The sequence below is a fragment of the Bos javanicus genome, chromosome 6, assembly GCF_032452875.1.
Source record: "Bos javanicus breed banteng chromosome 6, ARS-OSU_banteng_1.0, whole genome shotgun sequence".
Taxonomy (NCBI): domain Eukaryota; kingdom Metazoa; phylum Chordata; class Mammalia; order Artiodactyla; family Bovidae; genus Bos; species Bos javanicus.
Window position 1 is genome coordinate 50,777,452 of NC_083873.1, and position 10,427 is coordinate 50,787,878.

At 35.4% G+C, this 10,427-nt stretch overlaps 1 pseudogene; it reads right to left on the reverse strand.

Annotated features, from left to right (window-relative positions):
* Window positions 1-7,709: 7,709 nt before the first annotated feature.
* On the reverse strand, window positions 7,710-10,225 carry LOC133249146 (sentrin-specific protease 8-like; annotated as a pseudogene).
* Between the last annotated feature and the right edge of the window lie 202 nt (window positions 10,226-10,427).

The following is a 10,427-nucleotide window of genomic DNA, read 5'->3' on the forward strand; positions in this document are numbered from 1 at the left end:
AAAACAACAACAGTATCAGTTTGAAATTCCTATCTGGGTAGATGTCATGTTCCCATTGGGTTGATTATGAGACCTGACAACAGTGTGGGAACAGATTGAACAATATAGACTGTAATATATCATCATGTTTTTTAATTGTAGAACTTCCATTACGTTTTTCCAACTCATTCTAAATTAGATAATATCATGTAAGAATATTATCTAAGGGTATGTAAGCGAGCATATTTTCTACAGGCTCCCATTTTTTTTCACAACTGCCTTTGCCTTTTGCTCCCAAGCACAGATGTCGTTCGGTCACTAAATCATGTCAGACTCTTTGCAACCCTATAGACTGCAGCATGCCAGGCTCCTCAGTCCTTCACTATCTCCTGGAGTTTGTTCAAGTTTATATCCATTGACCAAGCACTGATAGTCACTTTTTTAGCTCTCCAAAGGTTGTGTACATGCAATTCACCTTCATCCTGTGTTACATTACATAATGGAGAAAAAGTACTGTTGGTAGAAATCAACTTAAGTATTTATTTAGAGAAAACTATTGTTATATTTTAGATTGATATATTGTTTTACAATAATATAAAAAGTACATAAAGGGCAGAAATAATGTGAACATATAAACATCAAAAGATACATACTATGATGTAACATTATAAACAGAAAATTCTGCTTGCTCTTAAATATTTAAAATGTTTGCTATTTATTCAGCATATGACCTGATTCAAATTATTTACAATTCAAGTATTTGTTTCTACTGTGGAGCTTGTTTTGGCTGTTTAGTCTAAAATGGTTCTCCTTGTTATTTCTTGTATACTGTATCAACCTAGATTAGCATAATCACTGTGATTAACATTAATTGAGGAGCAGAAATGAAAATGGTGGCTGAAAACAGTTTGGCTGATATGTACAATGGTAAAAATTTGTATTACATGAATACTCAAATTATAACATTTGACTTTAGTTCTAAAATCTCTGAAGCATTAGTGGGAAAATAGAATTTTGGGCATAGATGAATATACAAATGTATGCTAGACAAAAATGCAGATGTGTTCTGTATAGGAATACTCACTGCTCTCCTAGTTTATTACTGGAAAGCACCATAATATGGCTGTTTAGGGGTATAGACTGTACAATTACGCTAAGACATGAGTCAATCTTTGCTTTAATTGTTAGCTGTGTAACTGTGAGTCAATTAGTGAATCTCTCCAGAGCTCAGTTTTCTTACTTGTAAAATGGGGATAATTAATACACTTAGTAGGGTGGTTACAAGTCTTAAATAAAACTCTGTATGCTAGCTTCTTGGCATCATGTTAGGCAAATGATAAATACTTTCTAAATACTAACTATGATCCATCATGTATTTGTTTTTTTCTTCTGTTTCATTGTTTAATGTCACATGCTTGTTCACAGTTCTGCACTTTATTTCATACCCTTTTCACTAATAGCTTTCACTGTTTGTAATGTTACTGACTTCTTTGAATTTACTTTCCTTTTCATTCCTGTGGAGAAGTTCTGAAATCTTCTATATGTTTTCTTTTACTTATGTCTATGTCTATGCTTATTGTCCATTTCTAATCAAAAGTATTGTGACAAGGACCAGGTTTTCCTTTGGAAAACACACTGAACTGTCCTTGGAAAACACATCTAGCATGTGTTCAATGAAAAATGACCTCTCACTGTTTATTTCAAATCAATTTAAACTGGATAAATCTATCTCAAAACTGCAAAAGAAACCAGCATTGATAATATCTGTTTTGGAAGGATAACCAGTGAGGTTCATTATTAACTGCTAAAAATTATAAATATAAACATATTTACATATATATATACACACACACATGTATACACGTAACATTTAAGAATTTGGAAATATCTTTTGATTTTATTTCCTTGACAATCATATTTTTTTGTAATGGATACCAATAAAAGCAGAGAAAGTTGTGAGACTAGTCATCATATAAGAAATGATAATAAACTTCAATATTCTAACTATAGGAGAGAGAATTCTTCTTTCTCTTATCAATCACTATTAAAAATTTTCTAAACTTTATAACTTTGGTAAGACTGTATCATAAGGAACACATCCAATTGCTAGAAACATTCAGTTCAGTTCAGTTCAGTTCAGTCGCTCAGTCTTGTCCAACTCTTTGTGATCCCATGAATTGCAGCACACCAGGCCTCCCTGTCCATCACCATCTCCCGGAGTTCACTCAAACTCAAGTCCAATGAGTCGGTGATGCCATCCAGCCATCTCATCTTTTGTCGTCCCCTTTTCCTCCTGCTCTCAATCCCTCCCAGCATCAGAGTCTTTTCCAATTGGTCAACTCTTTGCATAAGATGGCCAAAGTACTGGAGTTTCAGCTTTAGCATCATTCCTTCCAAAGAACACCCAGGACTGATCTCCTTTAGAATGGACTGGTTGGACCTCCTTGCAGTCCAAGGGACTCTCAAGAGTCTTCTCCAATACCACAGTTCAAAAGCATCAATTCTTCGGCGCTCAGCTTTCTTCCCAGTCCAACTCTCACATCCATACATGACTACTGGAAAAACCATAGCCTTGACTAGATGGACCTTTGTTGGCAAGTAACGTTAAAAAATTATAAATATCATAAATATTTTTTCTTCTACATAACAGTTTAGACATGAAAAGTTGGTAGTGTGAGTTCAGCTATTCAGTGTACCACAAAGAACCCAGGATTTTTCCATATTTCTTCTCTATGATCCTCAGAATTTTGGCTCCTGAGTTTTAGGTTTGCTGACTAATGGCTACAATAGGACTACTATAACTCCAGATATCAAGGTCTCATTCTAAAAGAGGGATATAACCAGAGCATTAAGACAATTTCTCATGTTGCTTTCCTGCTTGTAAAATTATTTTTGCCCAAAGACCCTTGGCAGAATTCTCTTTTTCATGAGAAATGGAAAATGACCATTCTCTAAACAAGAATTTTAGGCCGACTTTATCTGAGATCAAGGGATCTCTTCTTGAGGCCTTGAGAAAATCATGGCTCTGTTAGCAAGGCGGTGGAGGGGTGTGTGAGTAACCTTTGTTCCTGTCACATAGGTGTACACATACATAGACACATACACACACACAATAGTACTCTACAGGAGGAAGCATGAAGTTCACAAAGCAGCTGTCATCTCTCTTCTCACTAATTTCCCATTTTTTCTTTTGGCTCTAAAAATGTTAAAAAAATGTTTACAGTGCTAATAATCAGTTAATTCTTGTTTGATCAAATGTTCAGATCAAACTGAACCTGAAGTTCTATTAGAGAATATAACTGATTTTTGAGGTAGCTGGTATATCATTCCATATCTCATAAATCTGGAACATGAGGATTAAAGAGAGAATACTTGCAAGGAAACAAGATGGAGAATACATAAAATGCATATCAAACATGCTAATGTCTTCTTAAAAGTTGGTCATAATGTTAGTTTTAAATTTCTTGGCAGCCAATAAGAAGAGGAAAATCAATCAGCTTAAAATATTCATAGTATCTATAAGACAGAAATGAACTCCAGACTCACAGGAAACCCAACTAATCTGGAAGAATCCAGAGGCATTTTCCCCAGGGTTCTGATAAAAAGAACAATGTATAACCCAGTGAATCTGGTTCCACTAACTTCTTTACAGAAAACACATTGCAGCATTTCTCAGGGGCAATTTCTTATGAGCTCCTTCAATTTGAACAATAGCAAACTACCTAAGTATGATTCAGAAAGCACAATTTTTGATCAAGGGCCATAGACCTGGCAAATCCCCAAACAGGAAGGATAATAGAAAAAACATGTAATAAATCTATCTACCCTTCTGTCTTTTTGCAAATTTATCTTCATAAAAGAGTAACAGACACAGGAAATGTAAAAACAAATCTGTCTGGCCTCACTGTTGACAATACATTTGGTCAGTTTTGGTTAGTTTATTACCTTTAGGTTATCAAGATCTCAAAAGCTAATGCTTCTTCTCAGGTTTATGCTAGTGGAATTTCAGCAATTACTAACAACACTTTTTTAAAAATGCAGTAGAATAGAGACCATTAGATTCAAGTAATTCTAAGAATAAGCTAGAGTTACCATTTGACTTATTATTTTTAATAATTTACTTACTTACAAATATTTCCTGAAAATAAATTAAAGATTTAGTCATAAAAGACCCTGCTGAGCAATAGTGTGTCAAAAGATTGCCTTCGATCCTGACCACAGACTTTTATATCTGTAAATAATTAAATATTTAAGGAGTTAATTCATTTCTAACCATTCATTTTCATCTCAGGTTAAGTGGTTTGTCTATTTGAATTCATTTCAAATTATCAGGACTTGAACTTAGACATCATTTGGCAAAAGATAAAAATCTCAAGGGTCCAGGAGCCCCAATTACTAATCTCTCTTATGGAGGTGAACATTTAGGCTGCATAAAGGACATGTATTCAATGTAAACTTTTGCTTTCTATGACACACATAAAGACAAAAATAGACATAATTTATAAGATGTTTATAAGATTTAGGAAATAGCTTATTGTTCTTAAAACAGTATTTTTAGTAGATAATAATTGTATGTAACCCTTTTAAAATGATCTCTAAGTTTGTTGTATTTCTAAGGATTGCCCTTTTGGAAAATGTCATCATTATTTTACAATAAAAAGAACTCAACTTTTTCACTAAATCAATTTCACCTCAATTATTGTTTGCCTCCAGATTCACCTTGGAAGCACATGAAAAATTTTTTGAAGACCTTAGGTAGGAAAAAAAACAAAAACAAAACTATCTGGTAAGCCTAGCCTAGCAAGTTAGAAATATGAATAAAGACATACATATTAATTGCAAAAGTTCACCATAATTGCACGTGCAAAAACACAGGTATAAATAACTAACCTCTTGAGCAGGAAATTGGTTGATTGCAGGTGCAATTATTGAAACAGAAAAAAGAAGGAATGGTGGAGTTCTGTTGAAAATGTAATCTCAAATTGTATGGGTTTTCAAACTACACTGCAATCAAGTTAAAAAGTATTGTTAATCATGTTGATGGATGGCAGAAATCAAACCAATATTGTAAAGCAATTATCCTTTGATTAAAAATAAAGTAAAAAAAGTGTCAAAAGTTTAGAAATAATAGGAACAAAAACACTGAATCAATTGTTAATCTAAAAGAAATAGACTGCCAAATATCTCCCCAACAAAGATGGGTTTGTTTGGGTTCAGCAAAGAATTTCAGTTTATACAACCTTGATGAGTCACATGCAAGTACCTACATGGCAGGTGAAGAATGCTTTTATAGAGAGGAAAATGAAGTCAGAGGGCTACAGTTTCATTGGCTGCTTCCTTTCCAAGAAGAGGGATATTTCCTGTTGGACTCTGCTCTTTTTGTCAGGTGCAAATGTTCCCCCTTCTGTTCTCCTGACATTATTTAACTGAGGTTTCTGTTTATTAGTGTTTTACACACTGAAGAAGTAATTAATAAAAATGCACATATCAAAATAAAACCAGTTTATAACCTAGGAGCACTCAAACCAAAATATAAATGAGGCTCAGAGATATTAATGTATTTGTTATAAAGCAGTTTATATGGTGAGAAGGAAGTGACTGTTCATTCTTCCCAGAGATTGATCATAATATTAAATCTTACTTAAATGATAGAAAATTGGTCAGTGGTTACCTCATATCAACCTTCAGTTCAGTTCAGTTTAGTTGCTTAGTCGTGTCTGACCCTTTGCGACCCCATGAACTGCAGCACGCCAGGTCTCCCTGTCCATCACCAACTCCCGGACGTTACCCAAACTCATGTCCATTGAGTCGGTGATGCCATCCAGCCATCTCATCCTCTGTCATCCCCTTCTCCTTCTGCCCCCAATCCCTCCCAGCATCAGAGTCTTTTCCAATGAGTCAACTCTTCGCATGAGGTGGCCAAAGTACTGGAGTTTCAACTTTAGCATCATTCCTTCCAAAGAACACCAGGACCGATCTCCTTTAGAATGGACTGGTTGGATCTCCTTGCAGTCCAAGGGACTCTCAAGAGTCTTCTCCAGCACCACAGTTCAAAAGCATCAATTCTTTGGCGCTCAGCCTTCTTCACAGTCCGACTCTCACATCCATACATGACCACAGGAAAAACCATAGCCTTGACTAGATGGACCTTTGTTGGCAAAGTGATGTCTCTGCTTTTGAATATGCTATCTAGGTTGGACATAACTTTCCTTCCAAGGAGTAAGTGTCTTTTAATTTCATGGCTGCAGTAACCTTGGGAAACAGTAAAACTTTGCTCACAATTTCCAGAGGTGTAGATGAGAAATGACCCAAATCAGGTTAGTCTTGCAAAATAGGCTAAACTAAGTTTTGCTTCTATGACTAAATTGGTTTTGTCTGCTCAGGGAACTTTCAAGATTGCTCTCCATTTGTTTTTTATTTTTTTTGTTTTATCAGTTGTTGTTTAGTTGCTAATTCTCTAAGTTTTGTCTGAATCTTTGTGAGCCCATGAACCACAGCACACTAGGCTTTCCTGTCTTCCATTGTCTTCCAGGGATTGCTCAAACTCATGTCCAAAGAGTCAATGATGTCATCCAACTATCTTATCTTCTGTTACCCCTTTCTCCTCCTGCCCTCAACCTTACCTAGCATCAGGGTCTTTTCCATTGAGTTTGCTATTCACATCAACTGGCCAAAGTGTTGGAGCTTCAGCTTCAGCATCAGTCCTTCCAATGAATATTCAGATTTGATTTCCTTTAAGACTGACTGGTTTGATCTCCTTGCTGTCTAAGAGACTCTCAAGAGTTTTCTCCAGTATCAAAAATTAAACTTGCTAATATTTGGCTTTCATAGCATCTGTCCATCATGCAGTAGTAAAGAAAACTATTGCTGTTAATAAAAACCATAGGCTTTTCATAATCTTTATCTTTCAAATAAGTTTTAATTCCTCAAGAATAATGTTTTTCTATATCTGATCATAACACAAATTAATACAATAATAGTTTGATATCTGGATTATTGCTTACTATCGTTTTGAAGAAATGAGACCCAAAAGATAAAATCCATTTCTCTCCCATTCCAATATTCCCTACTTTACTATTTATTTTTTAAATGAAAACATCAATGTAGGGACTTCTGGAAAGAGCAGAGCTGTGTAAACTTTTATCTAGCTCCTTTCTTTCCAATAATTCAAAAGAAAAAGTTTCGATTTTGAACTAAAGTTGACGAAAGACAATTCAGGGATTTAAAAAAAAAGAATAAGTTCCATTAAAAATATATAAAATGGGGCAAGAAAACTGAACTGGAGGAAGCAAACTTTAAAAAAAAAAAAAAGTGGAAAAAAGGCCAAGTGGTAGCAGATCTCAAAAAGACCAGAAAAACATGTTTCCTGAAGATGAGGGCATGATTATAAAGGGTAAAAACTGAATCTCTTATGAATGATGTGTGGGTGTATATGTGTGCTTAGTCACTCAGTAGTGTTCAATTCTTTGCAACCCCATGGACTATAGCCCTCCAAGCTCCTTGGTCCATGGAATTTTCCAGGCAAGAATACTATAGAGGGTTGCTATTACCTCCTCCCAGGATCTTCTCAACCCGTGGATTGAACTTGCATCTCTTGAGTCTCCTGCATTAGCAGGCAGATTCTTTACCAGTGCCACCTGGGAAACCCCTTATGGGTGATTTTGGGGTAAAGAGGGATAGCAAGAGAAGCCCTCCTTGGCAGAAAACAGTAGGGAAAGAGTCAGAGCCATTCAGAATTTAATAAAGTTGTATTTGAAAGTTGGTGCCTTTATAAACCAAAGGAATGAAGCTTTATTTTGTCACTAGAAAGGTGATCTTGATGTCCTGCTTTCTATACATTCCATGGGATTCTTCTGAAAAAGGTTAGTCACTTAATAAAAGGTAGTAAGGAAAGTAGCAAGGATAACATTAAAACAAATATAAGAAGTTGGAAAAAGGATGAAGAATTTTTAAAAAGGTAAAGCAATTGCACCCAAATGTGTTGTTTTGAGAAAGTGTATGAAAATTATAGACTAAAGTTTAACCAAGAATTTTTAAGAAGAAATGAAGCAATCACCTATTTGAAGGAAAAACAAGCAACAGAGATGCAAAATCTCAAGAAAGTGATACTAGAATAATAAGAAAAAATAAAAATGGTAACAGAATGAAGGAGAACAAATAAACAATATCATTATAAAAATGAAATAAAAAAGGGTTTAGGAGCATAAGGGAGAATTACAGTGTAAGGAAAAGGAATAAAAATGAGAAAAGCATAAATAAATATAGGAAAGGAGAGTAGTAATTATAGAAGATGCATGAAGGAGGTCCAACATAAGAATGAGTTTGGTACCTAAAGAAGAAAATCAGAAAATATATTATTTAATTATAACTGTATTTGAAGTACAAAAGTGTATCTGGAGATGAAACTCATGACACATTTCAAGAAAAAGAAAAGGAGACGAAAATTACATTGTTAAAATATATATAGATAAAAATTTAATGTTGTCATTAGTGAGGAAAAGTTGACCTGGCATAGTCAACACCAAGGTGCAACATAAAAAATACAGGAATTTAAAGGCAGAAGCTCTTACAAGGAAAAGTTAAAACCTTTGAATTTCCCTACAGCTAAATTTAATCAGTGAAGACAGGGAAACAATATCTGTAATACTTAAAGAGGAAAAATGTGAACCAAGATTATCTATCTAGCCGTATGGTCTTTCTAGAATGAAGACTACTGAAAACAATTTTAACCATGCAAGAATCCAAACTAAATCACCCTGAGATACCTTTTTTACATTCTACATTGACAAAATTTTTTTTTTTTTTGGGAAGGAACAGCATTTCATTTTACTCTTGGTTCCACATTTCAAAAATTATACTGTCTGCATTTTGAATTAAGTGAAAGAGTTAAGAAAGGTCACTTTTTCTCCTTTGTATCTCAAAAATAAATGAACTTTGACTAAGTTTCAGATGCAAACAAGAGGTCCACCACAGGCATTAATTTTAACAAAGTTATTTAAGATTCCCCCTTTCTTAAAGTGTCAGGAATTAGATGGTGACTATGGCTAACACATCTTTATCAAGTATTGGCAAGGTTATAGCTGGAAAGCCTTTGCTTATTGAGTGGAAGAGGAGGTATCACAGAATTGAGTAACTGATAAACTTCAATCTTGAATTAGGTTAGTCTTGATCTGCTTCAGCTAGTTGATCTCTTGAAATATGTGGGCTGTGCAGTAAGTTTTGATTGCTGTATGATTTTCTTCTTGCTTCTAAATTTCACATATTCTCAATTTGTTTACAGTCAACCTTTTTTCTTTGACTAAACCAATGTGGATAAGGGAGCCCAAAAGGGAATTAATCAGTTTTGGTGCATATTTTGAAGACATCGTCACAGAACATATTGCTCTGAAGTTAGGTTAAAGTGATACTTTGCATTAGGATAATGTGGAGGACAACATTCTCTCAGGAGAAAGTAAGCATTCTAAGCTTTCCTCTCCTAGGCATCTTCCTCAGGCACTGAGACTGCAGCCATCAATTCATGGGGACAGGCAGAAAGAGACTTCAAAAGTCAAATATATTTCACAGCTAATTTTTAGCAAGTCTGGCAATGAGATCTTTCCATTCTTCTCTCTTCTTTGTGAGTATGTAGGAGTGAGTAGCTGCAGTAGTGATTGTGGCTGTTGTCTAAAGAAGTTCTGACACAAGGCCTCAGTGTTACAGATCACATACATCCCACAGTCACAGCTGTTTTGTTGAGCAGGGGCTTTCTCTTCCACAAAGGCCAGTTTGTTTCCTTTTCTGCCTAAGAAGCCTCTAGTTTCTCTGCTACCTGTTTTGCATGGAATGAGTTACTACTACCGTAAGAATCATAATGAAAAAAGCCATTTTATCTTGCAGATATACCAACAAGCTCAGTGGTTCCCCAGCTGTGGTTGGAATTATCATTGATGGCTAAAAATATAACTCTCTTATTGGGGAGGTCCAAGGGTTCAAGGAACATGGCGATTTCTGCTGGGTTGCCAGCGCACTTGATGAACTGAGTAACTTCGGGGCTGATGAAACAGACGTGGTCAGAGCAGTCATGAAATTGACTGTTGGCAAAGTACTCAAAGGCAAACCCAATAACATGGTCATTGAGCCAGCTTGGAGGATCCAGTAGTGAGACGTCTGATTGCCGCAGTAGACTGTCCATGTAACTCAAGACTACTGGGTCCATCTTGTACTGACCAGGGCCGCTCAGAAATTCCAGAAGCTGCTTCGGGCCTCACCACCCCTACCAGCCTCCAAGCAGCTCTGTACTGGCCAGAAAAGCCTACATTGATAAAAATTTTAAAAAGTCATCACCATAACACATAAACTAAAAGGTAACTTTTATACAATCAGTGTAAGAGAATAATTTGATATAGTCTCTGCACAGGTTACTTTGTGTGCTGTGTGTGCTACATCGCTTCAGTTGTGTCTGACTCTTT